Source organism: Eschrichtius robustus, chromosome 19 (genome assembly GCF_028021215.1).
Source record: "Eschrichtius robustus isolate mEscRob2 chromosome 19, mEscRob2.pri, whole genome shotgun sequence".
NCBI classification, from domain to species: domain Eukaryota; kingdom Metazoa; phylum Chordata; class Mammalia; order Artiodactyla; family Eschrichtiidae; genus Eschrichtius; species Eschrichtius robustus.
In genome coordinates this window covers 55,586,674-55,607,772 of record NC_090842.1, presented here as the reverse complement: position 1 = coordinate 55,607,772, position 21,099 = coordinate 55,586,674, and the positions used below count along the sequence as shown (strand labels likewise).

The 21,099-nt window shown below is 47.0% G+C and overlaps 1 protein-coding gene across 10 annotated transcripts in view; it reads right to left on the bottom strand.

The window, feature by feature from the left end:
- The window catches only part of SIPA1L3 (signal induced proliferation associated 1 like 3), a 235,554-nt gene that overhangs the window by 130,131 nt on the left and 84,324 nt on the right, over positions 1-21,099 (bottom strand). For 8 of the 10 annotated variants that reach the window (XM_068527222.1, XM_068527220.1, XM_068527218.1 and 5 more), the window contains one exon: positions 11,600-11,666. The gene's annotated coding sequence lies outside the window, so the exon portion shown is untranslated. The other 2 variants (XM_068527221.1, XM_068527224.1) reach the window with 2 other exon arrangements.

The following is a 21,099-nucleotide window of genomic DNA, read 5'->3' as shown; positions in this document are numbered from 1 at the left end:
CTCTATCCTTGATTCTCCCACCATCTTCACCTTCTCCTTGCAAATCGCCACTCTGCTGGCTCTCAACTCAATGCCTTCACTAGTCACCTGGTGCTCAGGCCAAAACCTCAGTGCCAGCCTCCACCCCTCTCCTTCTCTCAACCCCACATTCAGTCCATTCATAGTTAGTATTGGCTCCACCTTCAAATCATGGTTAGGACCTGCGTGCTTCTCCCTGCACCACCTCCCACCCCCGCCAGCCTGGACCATGAACTGTAGCAGGAGCTCCCTCCCTGATTTCCCGGCTCCCTCCCCTGGTCCCACACACAACCAGAGGGACTCTGCTAACTTGAGTCAGATCATATCCCTCCTCTGCTCGGAACCCTCCCACTACACATTCAGGAAAAAGCCTCAGTCCCTGTAAGGCCTCACATGTAGCTCTCTGACCTCATCTCCTCCTATGTTGTCTTTATTTCACCTATTGAGGTGGGTGTGTAATGGCATCTCATTGTGGTTATCACTTGCATTTCCATGATGATGATTAAGGATGGTGAGGTAGGTACTTTAAATAATAATAACAGTAACAAATGGTTACCATTTACACAGAACTTATTATGTGCCAGGCACTATGCTAAGGGTTTTATATATACAGCTGCCCTTTCCGAACCTCTTAGGCCAAATGAGTTTTGGGATTCTGGATGATTTTGATTTTAGAAAAGCAATGGACAGCTTATACCCAGCAGGGTCTAGGGAAGCATCCATCACATCGATATTTCTGCAGTGATGATAATCTGTCTATTTGGGTAACATTCCACCTGGGATTGTGGATCTGTATTAAACCCCTGAATCCCCACAACCACTTTGCGAGGAAGGCAGTGTTATCATCTCTAGTTTATAGATGGGGAAACTGAGGCATGGGAAGGTTAAGTGCCTTGGCCACACTTGCACAGGTAGAAGTGGAAGGCTGGGATTCCAACATGGGCCTTTTGTACTACTGTCCTCTTTACTGGTTCTTAGGGTAGCTGACAGGAAATTAATCAATACTGAATGAATGAATGAATGAATGAATGAGATTAAGCTGGGCAAGTTAGAGAACTCAGGCTTTCCAAGAAGTTATTGCTCATAGCAGGAAGATCAAATACCACTGAGCTAACTGTATGTGTTTAACCTACTTAATTTAGTTTGAATACAAGACCTACCCAAATATAAACCAAGATTTCCCCCCTGGAAAATGATCCTCAGCAATAAGAGTTGTGTTTCAAAGTTTTCATATTATTTTATTTTGAACAAAGTGCAACTTGGGAAAAGCCACATTAGCATCTAAAGATTTCAGTGATGCTAGTTTTGGCAACAATGAAAAAGGAGGCATATATTATAATAGACTCAGGAACTGTTCCCGAGGGCTTGACCTCACGATTCCAAGTGTTATAAGTCACTTAAAGAGGCCCTTTAAAGACAGAGAGCAAGATAGGGACAAATAATTGTAAGCAACATTCATTTAATTAACTAGAATTTTGAAAACTGAAAAAAGGCTGTGTCTTTCTGAAAACTATCTTGAGGCAAAGTGCTGCTGTGTGGGATGAAACTGAATTTTCCTAAACTGTCATTTATTATTCATATCGGAATCATTAGTCTGATTGACTCAAAAATGAGTGCTTATGTAACTGCTTTTATATGTTCACATTTTTTCATTTATTCATTTTCAGTAACTGTCTTTAAAAAAAAAAATCAAAGTGTTTTTTTTTCCTTAATGTAACATAGTAAAAGTTATTGGCTACACTTTAGAGATCACCAATATACAACTAAAAGGGGAATTAAAAAAAAATTGTCTAATGATATATGACTACTTGGGATACAGTTTCCAGCAACAACTTAATACACAGATTCAAGAAGTTCCACATCACAAGCACTTCAGATGGAGGTGGAAGTGTACTCTGGAAATATGGGTGGATGACTCAAAAAAGGGGCTCTAATGATGATAAGGAGGCCTGTGAAGAGTGTAACATTTTATGATGTGAGAGGATCTAAGCCACATTTTGAATTCAACATTTTTGATGTCATGATTCTAAATGTGTCACAAAATTAATAAACTGAAAAACATAGATAGGCAACTGATTACATCATCAATATCCCTAAACATTTCAAGTAGACCCCAAAACTTTAAAAAAAATTTTCTCTTTGGAAAGATGGGGAATCATCTTGTTTTGGGATACATACAGTATTTTTTTTTTTTAGTGCAAGTATTTTTTTTTTAATCTGGAAGGAACGCTCCAGGCTTGAAAAAGTGATTTATCTTGGCAGAGTCTGGGTCCTTTGATTTCTTTTTTTTAAACAACAAGCAAGTATTACTTTGATAATCAGACATGCATATAAACAACACAGCTTTATAACATGAAGCTCACTGAAGGACACAATAAAGCAATAGTTCCCACCCTCAGCCACGCCCTGGAAACATCTGGGGAGCTTTAAAAAGAAACCCCATCCCACGCCTGGTCCTACCCTTGGTGACTCTAGTGAAATGTTCTGGGGTGGGGCCCAGGCCTTGGGGTTTCTTAAAGCTCCCCACGTGACTCTAATATGCCACAAAAATGAGAATTATTATTAAAGCAAAAATTTTCAAATTTTTCCGCAGAACATGTTACTAAGTGCCTTTCAGAAAATAAAAAGGTTCCATAGTCAAAGAAGCAGGTTTCTTCCCTGCAAGATTTCTCAGAGCCTGTACTATAAAAATGTGTACCAAGACTTTTACAAGAGGAGGACACAGTACAAGGCGGATAGATATCTCTGTGTGTGCGTGTGTGTGTGCGTGTGTGTGCGTGTGTGTGTGTGTGTGTGTGCACGCGTGCATGTGCTCAGCATCCTTTCCAGCAGCCGTGTTGTTAGCAAGCCCCGGCCATTCTACCTCCTAACCTGCCCCCCTCCTCACCTTCCACTCCCTCCCATCCTGGTTCTGTCCTCCATCGTCTCCCATCTGGACTATGGCAGAAGCCTCCCCGCTGCTCTCCCACTGGCCCTATAATTCACTGCCTACAAAGGTGGACTACAGAGATCCTTGGGGCACACAGAGTTTGAAAAAGCTTCTGTTCCCACCCCTGAGACTCCCTGCAATGTCCCAACTGCCACCCAATGATCATGGGAGGGACCTGTCTTAAGGTAAAAGTGCATCATGGACAGCCCAGCTGCTGCAGAATGAACCTGGGTTCTCCACGCCATCCATGTTGAGCTGCCGAGTCACCAGTCCAGAAGGCAGCCCCCCAAAACACTTGGACTTGGGGTTGGGGAGCCTTCACATTTCCTGACAGTTTAAGTCGGCACAAATGGGGTTTTCTGTTACTTATAGCCAAAAGAATCCAAACTAAATGCTCTCTATTAAATTACCCTCTTTCATTGGTCAGAAGTTTTTTCACGAAGTAAAATTATTTTATTTGTTTCTTTTCTGGTTTCTTATCTGTCTCTCCCTCAAGAATGCCAGCTCCAGGGGAGCAGGGACATTTGTCCATCTTGTTCATAGTTACGTCCCTCGGACCTGAAACACTGTCTGCCAAAGAGTTGAAACTCAGCATTTGCTGAAAGAATGACTGAGCTCATTTGATTCTTTCAACAGCTCCAAAAGGTAGGTGTTAACAAATACCAAACTCCTCCTCACAGCCACGCAGACCCTGCATGGTCTGCCCCCAGCTTCCTCTCCCCGACTCAGTATCCTACAGCTTTGCTGGCCACCTTCCAGTTCCTTCCCAGAATCAAGCTCCTTCCTACCTCCAGAACTCCGCTGATGCTGTTCCCTCTACTGGGAATGCTCCCCCCATCCATTAAGGTCTACACATCCTTCAGGCCTCCCCTCAAATGGCAGTCCTTATGAGAGACATCTCCTGACCTCTCGAAACATGTCAGGTCCCCCCGGATAGGCTGTCATGGCTCCTCCATCAGGGCACTTAGTGCAGATGTAATGACACAGCTGCTTCTATGAATTCTTACTGAGGTTCTGTTTCCTCCACCGAACCATGAGCTCCAGGAAGACAGAGGCCCCTTTGTACTTCCAGAGCCCTCTTAGAAAACCCGGCACACAGTACGTGCTTAATAAATACCACACTTGCCTCTTGTGGCCAGGATATTTACTGCTCGCTGAACACCCACATGCTCCCACATCCCAGCCCCTTGCAGTTAGTTAGGCAAGGCCACACGGCTAGTTCTGGGTGTGAGCAGAGGTGGACTGCATCACTCTGGCCTTGGCATCTAAGTGCTGCGGTGTGACCCTCTAGTTCCCTTGTCCTGCCGTGGTGACCCTGGAGACTGTGTGTTCCAGTTGTGATGCTACAAGACAGGGGAGCCCCATCCTGGGTCCCTGAGGTTCAAGGCAAAGCCCCCAGCTGACCTGACTTGGGTCATGAGTAAGAAATAGACATTTGCTGTGTTCAACCTCTAGGATTTCAGGGTTAATTTGCTTCTGCAGCAGACTCTTGCCTCTCACTGGCACTCTGTGTGAATGAATGAAGGCAGCTAAAGGCAGAGACAGCTGTGATTACAGACCGGGAGGTGAGGAGCAAGGCAGTGGCCTTCAGCTGCCAGTACTGAACTCAGGATGAGAGGGGCAGACTGCATAACTACTCCCTGGGGAATCGCCACTTTCAATGCCTGATGAGGCAGATGAAAGGACCCAGAGCCCCCACTCCCTTCAGACAGAGCCTGAGGCCTCGGGGCCCTCATCAAACACAGCTCCTTAGGGATCACAGCCAAGTCTCAGCCCCTGGGAATTGGGAAGAGGCTGCTCAGAAGCCAGCAACACCCTGGGAAAACCCTATTAGTTAGAGGAAGCTGAAACAGCAAGTCCGCGTGAAGGGCCTGGGCTAATTCGGGCTGACAACCTTCCCTCGGAATCACCCACTGGGGCTCTGCCCTCCCAGCTCCATCCCAGAGAATAAATCACACTGTCAGGTCTAATTTGGGACTCGGCTGATGGGTTGAGCAGAGAGAGCATCCATGCGTTCTGGCCACAGAGGTCAAGGGCAGCCCACACGCTAGAGGCCAATGCTGAAAGGCCTGGGGACTAATTGGAAAGGGGACTGGGAGACCGAAAGTTATGGATTTCCAATACCCACCAAGGAAACTCGTCTCTTCTCCCGTAAAATTTCTGGCCCAGGCCTCAGCTGCACAAGCCCTGTTTGCAGAGCACAGTCCAGCTATATCCAGGCACCATGCTGGCTCAGGGCTGGGCACAGGGTAAACACTTATATTTGCTGAATAAATAATCCTAGCAGCAGCAGTGAATGCTTATTATTCTCTTCCAGGCTGGTGACCAGGCTGCCTAACTTCTGCCGTGCAGTAAAGGCTAATGAATCCAAGTGGCCACCATCGCCATCTCATCTATTATGTGACTACTTCAATCAGGCACTAAGTACTTGAGATTCACAGTCACGTTGTAATTCCCAAAACAACCTCAGGAGAAAACAGAAGCTCCTAGAGTTAGGCTCCCTACTTGGGGCTCGTCAGTGATCAAGCTAAGACTAGACCCCAGGTTAGCTGGACTCTGGAGCCTGTGCTCTTGGCCACTGTGTCAGCCCATTGTGATGGATTTCGCAGCCTTCAAGAAGCTGGCCCTGAAGCCCCAAGTCAGTGTCAGGTGTCTCCTCAGAGTTCCCATGGCCCTGTGGCTTTCCCTCTTAGGACTCTCATGACTCTGGGTTGTTTGCCTACAGAGCTTTCCCCAAATACTCTCGATCCAAGATGGTATCCCTGTAAGCCTAGTGCTCACGTGGGATATGTTTGCTGGATGGACGGATGGAAACCCAAGTCCAAACCCTACATCTTACAGAGGAAGGGGGTGCAGATTCAGCAACGAGAGCTGCAGTGAAAGAGTTTCACTGAAGAAAGGGGAGGTGGAGAAGAGGGGGGAAATTGCTCCTTGACAAATCTCTATTCTTCCTTCAAAGCCCAAAGCTGCTTGCAGGAGATCTCCCTGACCCCCAGGCTTGCCTGGACACCTCCTGTGGGCTCTGATCAGCCCCTGGGGTTCCCCCATACAGCCCTGACCACCCTGGGCTGTCACTGTCTGAGGGCCTGCCTCCCTCCCTGGACGAGGAGCCCCCTGAGTACAGGGCCCACTCAGCCATGAGGCCGTCTCACCCACACCACTACACTACAGGGATGGGCACCGAGGAGGCGCATATTAAATGTGTGTTGAATCAACCAGCAGAACCCCAAGAAAGGAAAGAAGGCTGGAAGCGCCATTCTGGGAAGAAGAGTTAAAAGCACAGGTACAGTGTGTTTGGAAAAGGAGGCCAGGAGAAGACTCTGCCATCTGCAAGCCACAAAGGGCTGCCAGGAGGAAGATGTGTGGCTGGTGCCCTTCATCAGGACTGGACCAGGACCAGTGAGAGGCAGTTACACAGAACAGATGTGATTCACGAGGAAGCTTTTTAATGATCAAAACTTCCCTAAAGCAAAATATGCTGCCCTGTTCCTCCCTTCCTAGAAGAATTTAAACTGAGGTCAGATAGCTAGCAGTCTGGGACCCCAGGACCTCTTATGAAGCGACAAAGTGTAGTGGCCAAGAGCGAGGGCTCTGGAGACATTGCAAAGGTTCCCACCCTGGCTCCTCTGCTTGATAAAGGGCGTCACCACTCTCTGCCTCAGTTTCCAAGTCATTACTATGGGGAGATCACAGCAGCGACATCATAGGGTGGGTGGAAGGACTGAATGAGATCATGCACGTAAAGTGCTTACAGCAGGGCGCGGCGTAGAGTCTGCACCCATTAATGTTCATTATTATTGTTTTTGTTCTCCCGTGGAGCCAGACACTGTTGGCTGGATAACCCAACTGACACTCTCAGTTCCCTTTTTCTCTGGCTTCCTCCTCGGGAGAGGCTGAAAAGCCAAACAACATTTCTCACCTTCCCTGAAATAGGGGGAGGCTATGTGACCCATTTCTGGCCAATGAGATGTAAGTGGAATCTTCTGGGGAGGGGGATTCTGGGATTGCTGAAGTGGTTCAGAACTGAAAAAAAACCACACTGCTTGGAGTTGACTCTCCCTCTTCCTTGTTCCGGTTGGAGCTGCAAGCAGCAACCTTGCAACCATGAGGGAAAAGCCAAGGGAATCAAGGAGGCCCCAGCCCAGACATCCCTCAGCCTCTGAACTGACATCGGCAGCCAAGTACCTCTGGGTTTGTTGTTATGGGAGAGAAATTGAGCCTCATTTGTTTAAGCTGCGTGAGCTGGGTTTTCTGTTCTTGCCGCTGAAAGCATTCCTGGCTGATACACCCACCATGACACAAAGGGCTCAGGGCACATGTCCATGGTCATCGTTTGCCAGCCTCAGTTCAGGTCCCCGGCTGAGAACCCCTGATCCAGAGGAGAAAGAGTGGAACGTCAAGACAGGACAGCATTTACCAAACCTCACTAGCTGTGTTTTACCCTTCCTTTTCAACTGCATCTATGTCCCAGCTGTACAATTACTTAGTAGTTCCTTTAAAACAACTCACTTTTAAACTTGAATATATATACATATATTTAAAACAAAATCTACATTCCTACCAAAATGAAAAACTGGTATCTTTTGTTCCAAAGGTAACAATGAATAAATACAATGAGGGAATTCCCTGGTGGTCCAGTGGCTAAGACTCCGCGCTTCCAATGCAGGGGGCCTGGGTTCGATCCCTGGTCGGGGAATTAGATCGTGCATGCCGCAACTAAGACCTGGCACAGCCCAATAAATAAATATTTAAAATAAATAAATAGATAAATAAATAAATAAATAAATACAATGAAAATGAACAAAAGATATTCATCCACATATCCCTGAAAGTTAGCTGATGTAGCATAATTTGGGTTCGATGGACAAGCAAGAATTCCTCATTTCTGTCTTCTATTGGGGAAAAAATATCAGCAGATCTGGCAAGACTTGGCATTTCCCCAGGGCAACAAATGGGCTAGAGCTCAGTAGGGGCTGCCCCTCAGAGAGGTAACACGTTTTCCTGTTTGCCACAATTCCTGAAACCCTGTTCAGAAGTGAGAGAATTCGTTTAGCTCTCCTGGCTGGCAGATGGAAGAATTAAGTCGGGGACTTGCCTTGTTCCTTCCCTTCAGGGCCTCCTCAGAGAGGCCTTCCTGGATCACCTGGTCTAAAATCACCCCCTTGGACTTCCCTGGCGGTCCAGTGGTTAAGACTCCATGCTCCCAATGCAGGGGGCACAGGTTCAATCCCTGGTCTGGGAACTAAGATCCCACAAGCCGCACGGCGCGGCCAAAAAAAATAAAAATAAAAATAAAATAAAATAAAATCACTGTTGCTCCCCGTCAGTCCTCTTTCCTGCTTTACTGATCCCTGTAGCACTTATCCCCACATTTACTCGTTTGTCTGCTTATTGTTTTATCCTCCAGTAGGATGTCAGTTCCTGTAGGGAAAGGATTTTGTTTGTTTTGTTCATTCCTGAATCCCCAGTGCCTGGACCATAACAGTAGGTGCTCAAAGGCCTATTTGTTGAGTGAAGGAAAGAAACGAATGAAGGAACAAATGAAACCCTGTCTCCTGCTTTCCAGTCCCTGAGGCGCTCGTTACCATGTAGGAATGATGCCGGTCCTCCTGCGGTTTTAGAGGCAATACTAGGAATTCACTCAGAAACTGGAACCTTTTACCGCATTAAAAAGGGACGAGCTAGATTAAAATGAGTATCTATGATGCCATACAGATATATGTTAATAACCGAATAACTGAAATAAATGAGGGAGAAGGGACAGGTCTCCCTTAACACAACTAATTATGTGGACAATTCATAAATGTAGAAGAAATGAGGGACGTACAAAAATCACCATTAGGGAAATACCACAGTGATAACTGTTGCAGGCAAGATTCACCCTACCAACGCATGCCAAAATGAGCAGGTGCAAGTTCAAGGAGAAACAAGTGTAGTCTCAAAGCACCTCCCCCAAGATAACTATCAATTGCAAAGGGAAAAAACAGTTACCGGACAGTGGAGAAACCCAGCAGACAGCACCTTGATGAAGTGATCCAGGTTAACATCACCAGTGATGAGACACGGGGACCCGCTGGTGCCATGCACCGAGGCGGGCACCTCACCTCTGCCAAATAATGCATAAGCTCAACCCTGTCATGAGGAAACATCAGACAAAGCCAAACTGAGACAATCTACAAAATAACAGGACAGCTCTCTTCCAGAGTGTCGTGGTCATAAAAGACAAGGAAATACTGAGGAACCGATGCGGATTGGAGGAGGATTAAAGAGACATGACAACTAAATGCAGTAAGGATCCTGGATAGGGTCTTGGAAAAGAGAAAGGACATCAGTAGAAAAACTAGTGAAATTTGACTGAAGTCTGTAACTTAGTTCATAGTACTAGACCAGTGTTCATTTCCTAGTTTTAATAGTTGTGCTACAGTTGTATAAGATGGTAGCATTTGGGGATGCTGGGTGAAGGGTAGATAATGTGAACTCTCTGTACTATTTTTGTCACTTTTTTGTAAGTCTAAAATTCCTTTAAAATAAAAAAGTTAATACAGAATTGTATGGCCATCATCAAAAAGTCTACAAACAATAAATGCTGGAGAGGGTGTGGAGAAAAGGGAACCCTCTTGCACTGTTGGTGGGAACGTAAATTGATACAGCCACTATGGAGAACAGTATGGAGGTTCCTTAAGAAACTAAAAATAGAGCTGCCGTATGACCCAGCAATCCCACTACTGGGCATATACCCTGAGAAAACCATAATTCAAAAAGAGTCATGTACCACAATGTTCATTGCAGCTCTATTCACAATAGCCAGGACATGGAAGCAACCTAAGTGTCCATCGACAGATGAATGGATAAAGATGTGGCACATATATACAATGGAATATTACTCAGCCATAAAAAGAAATGAAATTGAGTTATTTGTAGTGAGATGGATGGACCTAGAGACTGTCATACAGAGTGAAGTAAGTCAGAAAGAGAAAAATAAATACCGCATGCTAACACATATATATGGAATCTTAAAAAAAAAAAAAAAGGTTCTGATGAACCTAGGGGCAGGACAGTGATAAAGATGCAGACGTAGAGAATGGACTTGAGGACACGGGCAGGGGGAAGGGTAAGCTGGGACGAAGTGAGAGAGTGGCATGGACATGTATACACTACCAAATGTAAAACAGATAGCTAGTGGGAAGCAGCCGCATAGCACAGGGAGATCAGCTCAGTGATTTATGACCACCTAGAGGGGTGGGATAGGGAGGGTGGGAGGGAGACCCAAGAGGGAGGAGATATGGGGATATATGTATATGTATAGATGACTCACTTTGTTATAAAGCAGAAACTAACACACCATTGTAAAGCAATTATACTCCAATAAAGATGTTTAAAAAAAAACAGAATTGTGCCAAGAAACATCCCTTAATGGAAATCTGGCCCCAAGAGACTGTCCCACAAACAAGCTCCAGGTACCCGGGCAGAGCCTTAGGCCAGGACGAAGGAATATGAAGAGACCCAAGAAACAGCCAAGGGAGAAGATACTGTCTAGATTTTGTTTTTTTAACTTTTTTTTTTTGGCCACGCCACACGGCTTACGGGATCTTAGTTCCCCGACCAGGGATCGAACCCAGGCCCTCGGCAGTGAGAGTGCGGAGTCCTAACCACTGGACCGCCGGGGAAGTCCCCCTGTCTAGATGCACTCAGTTCCCAAACTCGACTGACTGGTCCCTGCAACTCAGCCAACACCACTATCTGTGTCCAGAGTCTGGATGCCAGAATCTTCTGTTCTCCCACTTTCCACGCTATTGGGGTCTCTTGGTGATTCCAGGATCAGACAGCACCCCCTCTCCCAAGACCCTTGTGGCATCCTGCCAACAAAGGTTGACATCCTCGTTTGGAATGCCCCACTACCACCTGGACTGCCCCACACCCTGAGGCCCCCTCCTTTACTTGGTCTGGGCCAAAGAAACCAAAGAGGGTGCTCACTAGCAAAAAACCCAGAAACCTAATTATAACACATTCAAAATCTTTATATTACAGGTAAGTACTTAACATGTATACATATTTTAATTTCGTGTAACTACCTGCACTATACTTTTAGCCTATAGATAAACAGCACATCCACACATGGGGTGATGGGGCCATTCTGTATCTTAACTGTGGTGGTAGTCACACAACGGCATGCATTTGCCTAAACTCAAAGAACCACACACCAAAAAGTGAATTTCACTCTGTGTAAATTTTAAAATGGAAATTAAAAAGTTAAAAAAAAAAAAGACTGTGATACACTGATGGATGCTATGAAGAAAGATCTTCAAGACACACTACCACTGGGGACAGTGGGAAACATGCTGCAGAAGCGTCATCTAGCACGGCTTCTTTGTTCTCCATGTAAGAAATTAAAATAATGAGGGTGTATTTGGATAAGGAGGAATGTTCATGAGCAGGAAGAGAGGTCCAGCCAGACCCCCACCCAACTACCGACTGCAATGACCTCGGAGGGAAGATGTCAGACTGTGGGTGTTGGGAGGGACAGGGGAGGAGTCATACATCTTTCCCTTGGTACTCTTTCAAATAAATTTTTTTTTTAAATAATAAAGAGGCTTATATGTATGAGCCGTAAAACTTAAGCAAACGAAAGTCACACAAATCTCAGTACTCAACCTTAGTATGTTCTGGACACTAGTGCTCCTTGAGGGTCCCAGGAGAGCCGAGGTCAAAGACTGTGCATCTATGGAGAGAAAAAAAATGAGGTTACATCTTCGGCCAGCATGAGCCTTCCTGCTGTAGTACCCACCTGTCATTCACGAAGTCACTCCCTCAACAAATATTTACTGAACGCCTGCTGCGTGCCAGGCACCGAGGGTACACCAGTGACCAAGACAAAGTCGCTGTCCTCAGGGAGCAGACACTCCAGCAGGGGAGGGAGACACTGAACAAACACAGTCCTCAGCCAGGGAGCCGCGGCGCCTTGATGGAGACTAAGTAGGCTGGGGAGAGCAACGGGCTGCCGCTTCACAGAGACGTCAGAGGAGGCCTGAGGACAGAGGCCTGAATACAGGAGACCACGAATTGGGTGACTATCTGGGAAAGAGCCTTCCAGGCACAGGAACGGCCACTGCACAGGACCTGAGGCAGGAGGGAGAGAGAGAGGGGTGGCGGCGGTGGGGGGGGTGTTCAGGAGCAGCAGGAGGCCCGTGTGCCTGGCGCAGGGTGAGTGAGGGACACGAGGGCAGGGAGGTGACGGGGCAGCTGGAAGCCCATTATAAAGACATTTCCTTCAGACAACTGTGAGCAGAGGAGTGGCAGAGAAAAAGCACTGGCTTGTAACTTTGTATTATTAATTTACGTTTTTGAATATTTAGTATGGTTGTGCATATTTGAGTGGGTATTTCATGGATGAATGAATGTCTCCAGGCCAAGAAGCCACTTGTCTGCATTGCTCACCATCACATTTTGGTTTAGGCCAGGCACTTACTAAGCCAGGGAGATGAGATCTGAGAGGACAACCTAGAACCCTCCTATACGCTAAACGATGACTCTCACTCCCTATGTGCCAGGCTCCATCCTAGCAGAATGTGCCGACTCATTTCACTCCCCCAGTAACCCTAGAGGCTGCCCAGCCAGTCAAAAGTACACTATAGGTGGGACGAACCCAGGCAGCCTGGCTCCACAGCCTGCTCCCGACCACTTGGCCAGGCCACACGGTCATGGCGGTCAATGAAGACAGGGCTAACTGCAGGCTGGCAAGGCCTCTCCCCATCCTTCCCCAATGCTGCCATGTCCACATGCCATCCACATGCCAAGGCCAACCTCAAATGCCAGCCAGCTCCTCCAGGGGGCCTCAGAGGAAGGAAACCTAGCAAGCAGCTGGCCTACGTTCCAGAGTCCAGGAATCAGGATAGCTTCAATAATCTTGCCCTTAGGGGCTCTGGAGAAGCCAGAAGGGGTTCTTAGTTCTTTACCTTTCTCAGGCCAGGGACCCCTGTTGGCAGCCTGGTGAAGAAGGGTTTGGGCTCCTTCTCAGAATCATGTGTTCAAATGTACAAAATACAATACACAAGATTACAAGGGAAATCGATTATATTCAGATATCAAAATATCTGTAAAACAAAACCTAACCTGAGATACAGTAATATTTGTGCTTCTTTGTGAATGCTTTAAATTATGAGATCTTAGTGGTGGGTCCAATAACTACAGTAATTTAGAAAGAGATGAGTGTAAACAGTACCTTGTAATATCTACAACAACTGTAATGTTACATGGAAAACGTTTTGATCTCTAGCAGCGACAAAGTCACAGGCGTTGCTGATACAACGTGGTTTGTGGCCCTTGTTCAGAAGGAATGGAAATGCTAAATTTCAGTTAGATGGTAGAGAAAATAAAGATGTAATTTTTTTCCCAGCCAACTTCACAATCCTCTAAATTCCATCCAAGGACCCTTCAAGGGTCCATGGACCTGAGGTTAAGAACCCCTACGCTAGCCCTGAGATAGGGTAAAGGTGGAGTGTGTGCCCAGGGAAGGTGACAACTAGGGGGTGTGCGGCAGATTCAGATCCTCGTGAGTTTCGTATGGGAAGGGGTCCTGAGCATTGGTGGTTTTGGTTCATCCTGCATCCATTTCCCTTTCCAGGTAGGCCCTCCGGACCTCATCGTTCTCACTCAGCCCATGGAATTCCTATGGGAATGACCCAATCCATGTGTTGGTAGGGAAGGGAGTGGTGTCACAAAACCCAGGCCTGGCCAATAAAGCCACCGCATCCCCTCTTCCCCGCCCCTGGCCTCAGAGATGGCTCAGAGTGGCCCTGGAACCAAAGCCAGGCTGATCAGGTCCACTAAACAGTCTCAGGACATGTGCTGGGATTACGGGGAAATCTCTGGGGCTGCTAAGTTGGTTGGATATATATGTGGAGCTGCCTCAGAGCCTATCTGACCATAAAACCAACAGAGGACTGCAGCCAGGAGATGGAAGGAAACAGGGTCCTGGCAACCCTGAAGCCATTACACATAGAATGTTCCAGGCTGTGAGTTCAAACATTTCCTTTTATACTTACGCAGGCTGACCTGAATTTCTATTTGTTCACACAACCGAATGACTCTCAACTAACATAGAAGGGAAGAAGTGAGTACGGTTCTTGACAATTCGCACAGCTTACTACCAAGCCACTTAGGAAAGCATAAAATAAAATTAGAAAAAGTTACTATACATAGAATCAGCAAATACAGAAAAACACACACTCTTTGAAAGATCAGAAATAGCCTCTTGGGTAGTTGCTATCCCTAAAGCTGGTCTATGAAACACTAACAATTTTGATTTTCAAGATGCTTTTGGCAGGCCAGGAGGGAACCAGAAGCACCCAGAACATTTTCCTTTATCACCAGACTTCCCATTAAAAAAATTCCTGGGATGATCAGGAAGCCCCTGCAATAAAGCTCCTGTAAAATTGTAATCACTGCCTTTTAAACTGCATCAGAAATTGCTTTTCTGCCACTCATTTTCCCCCCTTTCTTTCTCTAGAGTGATGTTCATGGCTCTTTAAAGGCACATTAGCAGTGACGTGCAGTGCTGCCACGTCCCTCTGAGCTGAGAATCTACTCCCTGTCAAGTGGAGGAAGCTGTGATGTCCATCAGTTTGAGGTCCCTGATACACAGGAGGGGCCGCAGCAGATGCTGAAGGGTTGTGGAAATGGCAGCAAAGGCAGGCTACAGCGCCAGGAATTCAGCCAGGACCCCAGACATCCCAGAGCCCCTCTTACACCACCTGGGAAGGGAAAATGCCCTTGGAATTGCCTCAGCAACTCCAGCACCCACCAGAGCAACAGCCCTGGCTCATCTGTCACATAAGTCACAGTCACAGGGCTGCACACCTCGCTTCCCACGGTGTATACCAAGGAATAGAAGCCAAGATGAGAGGACCTGGGAGTGAGAGGGTGTCCAGGCCTGACTCCTAGCCTGATGGTTCCTCCCCTCAGCCACAATGATTGGCTCTGGGAGAGACACATGATCCAAGCAAGGCCAATCAGAGTTGGCCCTGGAAATTTTGCTGGATTACTGGGGGAAAGAAATGGGTGTAAGGCAGGGGCTGTTGAAGGCTTCTTTGCCACCTGAGGGAGGGGATGGACACCTAAGGATAAAGTGAAAGGTGAAAGAGGCAGAATCCAGAAGTGGTGAAGGGTGTATTCCTGACAAGAATACCTGAGTGCAGACTCCAGTCAGGGTAGCTCTGAGATTTTCAGGTCCCAGAGCCATTAACTTCCCTTTGCAGTTTAAGACAGTTTGAGTTGGGGAGATTCTGTCATTTACAACAGAAATAACTGACTGATAGAACTGGAAGGGACCTCAGAAATCAATACAGTGTTCCTTCATGTTCCAGTGAATACAATCCTTCTGAGGAGCTGACAAAACAAAACTATGTCATGTCTCTCCAGGAAACACACACACACACACACACACACACACACACACAACTATTTCAAGGATGTCAAAGATCTCTGAAGCCTCTGTTCATAGGAACTGGGTGAAGAACTCTTCAATCTAGTCTGATCTGCCCACTTGATAGATAAGAAAACTGAGGTTCAGAATGCTGAGATGACTTGCTTGGGGCCCAGGGCCAGCTGGAGGCAGAGCCAGGCCTCCCTAGAGCCCCAGGAGGTTTCACCTTGAACTCCCCTGAGTATGGTCCTTGGGGAGACAGCAGAGGGTAAGGGGGGGCACCAGGCGAGGCTCCAGGCCTCTGCACCCCCATTCACCTACAGCAGCTCCACTTTTTTCTGTTTTTAAAAATGGGCTTTCAGGGAAGTGTCCGACAAAAGTTCCATTACTCCACAATCAACATCCTGAAAACCAATCGCTCATATCACATTTCAAAGTATTTACATGTTAATGACCTTGGTTTCCAGCCTCACTGAAATCTTGTGAAGCTGGCATTATTGCATGCCATGGCTCCGGGCGAGGTGCTTCTGCAGGGCCAGCCAGCCAGGGCGCTGCTCTCCTGACCCCAAGGCAGCCTCAGCCTGTGCACCTGGGCCTTCCTGTTCCTGCACTTCTTCCCTCGTATTTCATCTCAACTCATGTGGAAAAGATCATCCATTCGCACCTCTCCACGAAGACCAAGGAAGGAAGAAGGGGTGGCTAATCTGACTGGTCAGAGCCTGTGACTGTTGCTGGCACCCACTTTCCCAGTGCACGGAATTAACAGCCCCAAAGGCTGGGACCAGGGCTACTAGCTCTTTTCTCTCCCTGCGCCCAGAGACGGCAGCTTTCTCTTCTGCTTTCTGTCTCGGAACAGGACACACACCCTGGGCACCCAACCTCTAAGAGGGCCTGGCCACATGCACCCCTCCTGACCAAGCGGTGATGGGGGCGGCCAGGTGTATAAGTGGCTGATCTAGGCATTTAGTTTGAGCTGAAGGAGAACCAAGCCCACAGGGGCCTTCTGCTACAAGCTGCATTCTCCTTTTTAGACTTTACCAGAGCTTCACATTGGGGCATCAGGGACCTACTCACCTACTAATAAAGTGGTTCAGTCGTCCTTCATTTAGAGAAGATTCCCATTATACCCATCCCCATCCTGTCTTTGAAACAGTGACTTAGGAAAATCTCCATTCATTTAACTGCCTCTACCCACCTGCCAACAAAGAAAAGTTGCTTTGCGAAGAAAGGACTTTGCCTTGGGAAAATCTAAGCCCTCAATCACTATCCTGTATGACAGCCGCTGGGATCATCTTGTAATTAATCATGTTTTCTCTTATGACCTATATTCTATTAATAACATACACTAACGATTCAGCACTGGTTCTTTCACTGATTGATTCAGTCCACAAATGTGACTAAGGCTGTATTGCTGACTACGAGGGTCTTACGTCCTCATCTTCTGTCCTCTCCCCAGCCCCTCCCCTCCCACAAGGGAAGCGTCATGGTATTGGGCTCTGAACACAGGGCTCTGAGGACTTCACTGTGCCGGAGGGTCTAATGGCTGCCCTGCCTCCAGCCTAGCCCAAGTAACTCTGCGGTACAGTGGCACACGACAGACCCCTGCAGAGAAACTGCTCAGGAAAAGCATCAATGCATGACCATCTCATGCACAGCAGATTGGTCAAAACATCAGAGTCTGACACCGCCAAACGTACTGAAGTTATGGAATAAGGAGAAGTCACTGCAGGTGGGACTGTACATTGGAACAGACATTTTCATAACAGTTTGGCAATTTCTTGTAAAGAGAAAGAGACGGTGACCTCAGTGACATGCTTCGCCTTCCCAAATGACTGGGGTCTGGGATTCCCTGCCAAGTTCCCAGACCCACGTGGCCTTGCAAATTCTCATTCTGGCTTGAAGCATGAGGTTTTGCTTTGATTTTGCTACATGCCAGGCACTGTTTTCAAGTTAACTATCAACCCATTTAACCATCGTAACAACCCTGTGTAGTCGGGTCTACCAGCATTCCCCACTTTTAACAGACCAGAAAACTGCTGCACAGAGTGGGGCAGCCTACCCAAGATCACACAGCCAAGTAGGTGGCACAGCCAGGAAGGATTCGAACCCAGTGCGTCTGGCTCCAGAACTACCAACAATGCCATTTCCCAAACACAGAGTTAAGAGGAAAGGCTCAGCCTTGAACCCAATCTCATTCTACATTCAGACATTGTTTTCAGATGGATCCAAGACCTAAATGCAAAAGGAAAATACGAGTGTATCTAGATAATGCAGAAGCATATCTTCACATTGGGGTAAGCGAAGGTTTCTCATTCAGGGAATCTGGGAAAGTGTTTGTTCTCTTCACAAAGAGGGTCAGACTCATCCACACAGTCCTCTGCCTCTTCGCCAGTCTGCCTTTTTCCAGCTTGGAGTGTGGACATGACACCTGGATTTGAGAGGGTCCCTCTTGTCCCCAGAACACTACTCAGAATAGAAGGGCTGAACTCTCAGTGTCCCCCAGCACACTGGGGAAGGTGGGTGCAGCAGCCGTTTTGTGGCCATGAGGGGGCAAGAGAGTCAGAGCAGCGCTGGCATTCACTCTGCCAAGCCACTGAGCCACATTATCTCCCTCCAGATGTTATAAGACACAAACAACTTCCAATGTGTTAAAGTGACAATGCCACCTGTGTAGTCTGATACTTGCGGCCAAATGCACTCCTAAGCGAAACACCTGCTACATCCAGACTCCAGCAGCCACATGCTGTGCCATCACCCTGGAGAGTCTGCAAACAGCCACTAACAGGGACCTGAAGGTGTCTCAAAAAGACTCAACTCAGAGGTCAACTTTGGGAATCAAAAATTTCCACCAAGCATGGCCGATCAGAGGCATCCAGAAAGATGACTTGGTGCCTGAATTAATTCTCAGAGGACCTGAATTGGAGACAGCCTTCTTTCTCCCCACAGACCTCTAAGAGCAGTCAGGTAGACTATGATTTTAAAGGCCAAGCCCAGCCCACTGGCACAACCGCTTTGTGGTCTGCTAGCCGCAGGCTCAGGGGCCGGGGAAATCCTGCATAGCTTGTGGATCCTTCTTCCTCCTGTCACCAGGCATTTGCTGGATGTGCCAAGTGTTAAGCCCCTTCCTGCACTCCTATAAAACCAGTCTGTCAATGTGGCTTCAACTGCCGAGTGCTTTTCCACAAAGCACTCTCTAGACCTCAGCTCATCAGATGGGAGACAGAACGCTGGTCAATCTACCAAAATAGGTCAGGCTTTATTTTTAATCCTCTTATTCATTATATATATTGAAAGGGAAGAATGAACAAAAACAACATTATTAACAGCGAGAATGTCTAGGGTTACTTAACCGCTCTGTGCCTCAGTTTCCTCATCTGTAAAATGGAGATGAGGATGAAGTAAATGACTCCATGAAAAATGTTTAGAGCAGGACTTATCATGTAGTAAGGGTTCAATAAAGGTGAGCTACCATCATTCTTATTGCTGGTGACATGGTCAGTTTTTTCGACTGAAGGCCCTTGAGGGGCTTCAAAATCTCACCCTCTGGTCAACCTGACAGAAAAAGGCACTGCTCTGATTCTGGCCACTTAGGGAAGGAGGAGGCTTGAAGGCCCAGGCCAATGGGCAGAAGCTGGCTGCCATGGCCCAGGGTACCAGGGGCAGGAAACAGACCTGCTGGTGCTAGCTGCCCAGCCAGTAGCCATTCTCCCCCTTCTTCTCGGGATGCTCAGCTAAGACTACATCTCCCAAACTCCCCTGCAGCTAGGGATGGTCAACAAGAGGTAGGCAGACATTGTTGTGGGACTTCAAGGAAAATTCCTCACCAAGAACAAAGAGCTGGACTACACTTTTGTGCCCATTCCCTACCCCGATTCCCACCTGGACTACAGACTCACTGGCTGGACTCCGGCAGTCACAGTGGACCATGAAGCCACCTTAAGGATGAAAGCTTTGTGCTAGCCATGGTTAAGCAGAAAGATAGAAGGATCTTGCTTTACCTGAGGACTGTGGAGCTGCCAGCCCAGCCCAAGACTGCAGATCTCAGGACATTTTACTCACAAGAGAAACCACCTTCCATTGAGTTTACACCATTGTTACTTCTGATCTCTCCTACTGGCAGCCACATGCACTTTCAAATGATACCGTGGACTTACACAGCAGATGACCAACGGAGCAGTGTTTTACACCACAGAAATCCTTCCAGCAACCTGCCACTATTTAAAGTAGAGAGCTAGATACAGCAAGTAGAAAGCTAGATATAGAATTTCCCACACAACAGGGTTACAATCATTTTGCCTTAGGAGGAGGTAAAATGAGAACAAGATGAGATACACTGAGTCATTCATCCAGCAACTATTAAGCAGTACCCTGCGCTGGGCACTGTGCAAGGCAGGGTGGTAGACACAGTGAACAAAAGCAGACAGAGTCCACGCCCTTACAAGATGCACAGTCCAGAACAGGGGACAGAAGATAAACAAACAGGGAAACAAATATATTCATAAGTACAAATGGTAAGAAATAGTATGCAGGAAACCAGAGTGAGTTTCAACACAGAACTGAAGAGAAAGGAGAAGGAAGCCATGTGGAGAATGGAAGTAAGAATATCCCAGAATGTCCATCAAATGAAGAATGGATAAACAAAACACAGCCCATCCATACAGTGGAATATTATTCAACTATAAAAAGAATGAAGTACTGATTTGTGTACAACATGGATGAACACTGAAAACATCATGCTGAGTGAAAGAGGCCAGTCACAGAAGACCACATATCAAAGGATTCCATTTATATGAAATGTCTAGAATAGGCAAATCCAGAGAGACAGAAAGTAGAGTAGTGGTTGCCAGGGGCTGGAGGAGGGGGACACAGAAGGAGAGTAACTGCTAGTGGGTACACGGTGTCTTTCTGGGTTGACGAAAATGTACTGGAATTAGATACTGGTGATGGCTGCACAATCTTATGAAAACACTAAAAACCAGTGAAATGTAGACTTTAAAAGGGTGAATTTTATGGTATGTGAATTATTTCTCAATTAAAAGACACTCAAAGGGCTACCCAGACTGAATTACTGGATTGGTAATAAAGTCTCTAATGAAAGTTAAAAAAAAAAAAAAAGAATATTCCAGGAGATGGAGGAGGATGGAGGAATCTGTTAAAGAAGCTCATAGCAGGCCCTCCTGCCTAGACGGCTGTGGAGAGGGAGGGAGGGGTGCTAGGAGATGCGGCAGAAGCTCGCGGGCCGCGTGAGCCACGGTCGGCCATATGCTCTTTATTCTAAGTATGACGGGGAGGAGGAGAATGATGTGTTCCGGCTGACATTTCTGAAAGACCCCTCTGGCTGTTGCACAGAGACTGCCGGGGTTGAAAAGCAGCAGGGAGAACAGTGAAGTGGCTGCTGTGACACCCAAGGAGAGATGGTGGTGGCTGGGAGCGGGGGGAGGGCAGTGGAATGGAAAGGAGGAGGCTGGTGAAGATCTGTTTCAGGTCAAGGACAAACAAGCCTTGCTGCTGGACTGGCCGTCGGGGGTGAGGCAGAAAAGGGAGATCCGAGAGTGATCTTCACACGGTCTTATGAGTTTTCCCAAAGTGGTTTTCTGCCAGATTCAAATTGTACACAGCACAATAAGAGCAGATCAGCAAATGCCTGTTAAACGAATTTCAATAAATGACCAGCCACTGCCTAATTTTTTGTAGGGCATATTTTTGTATTTTCAATAAAGATATGAATTCT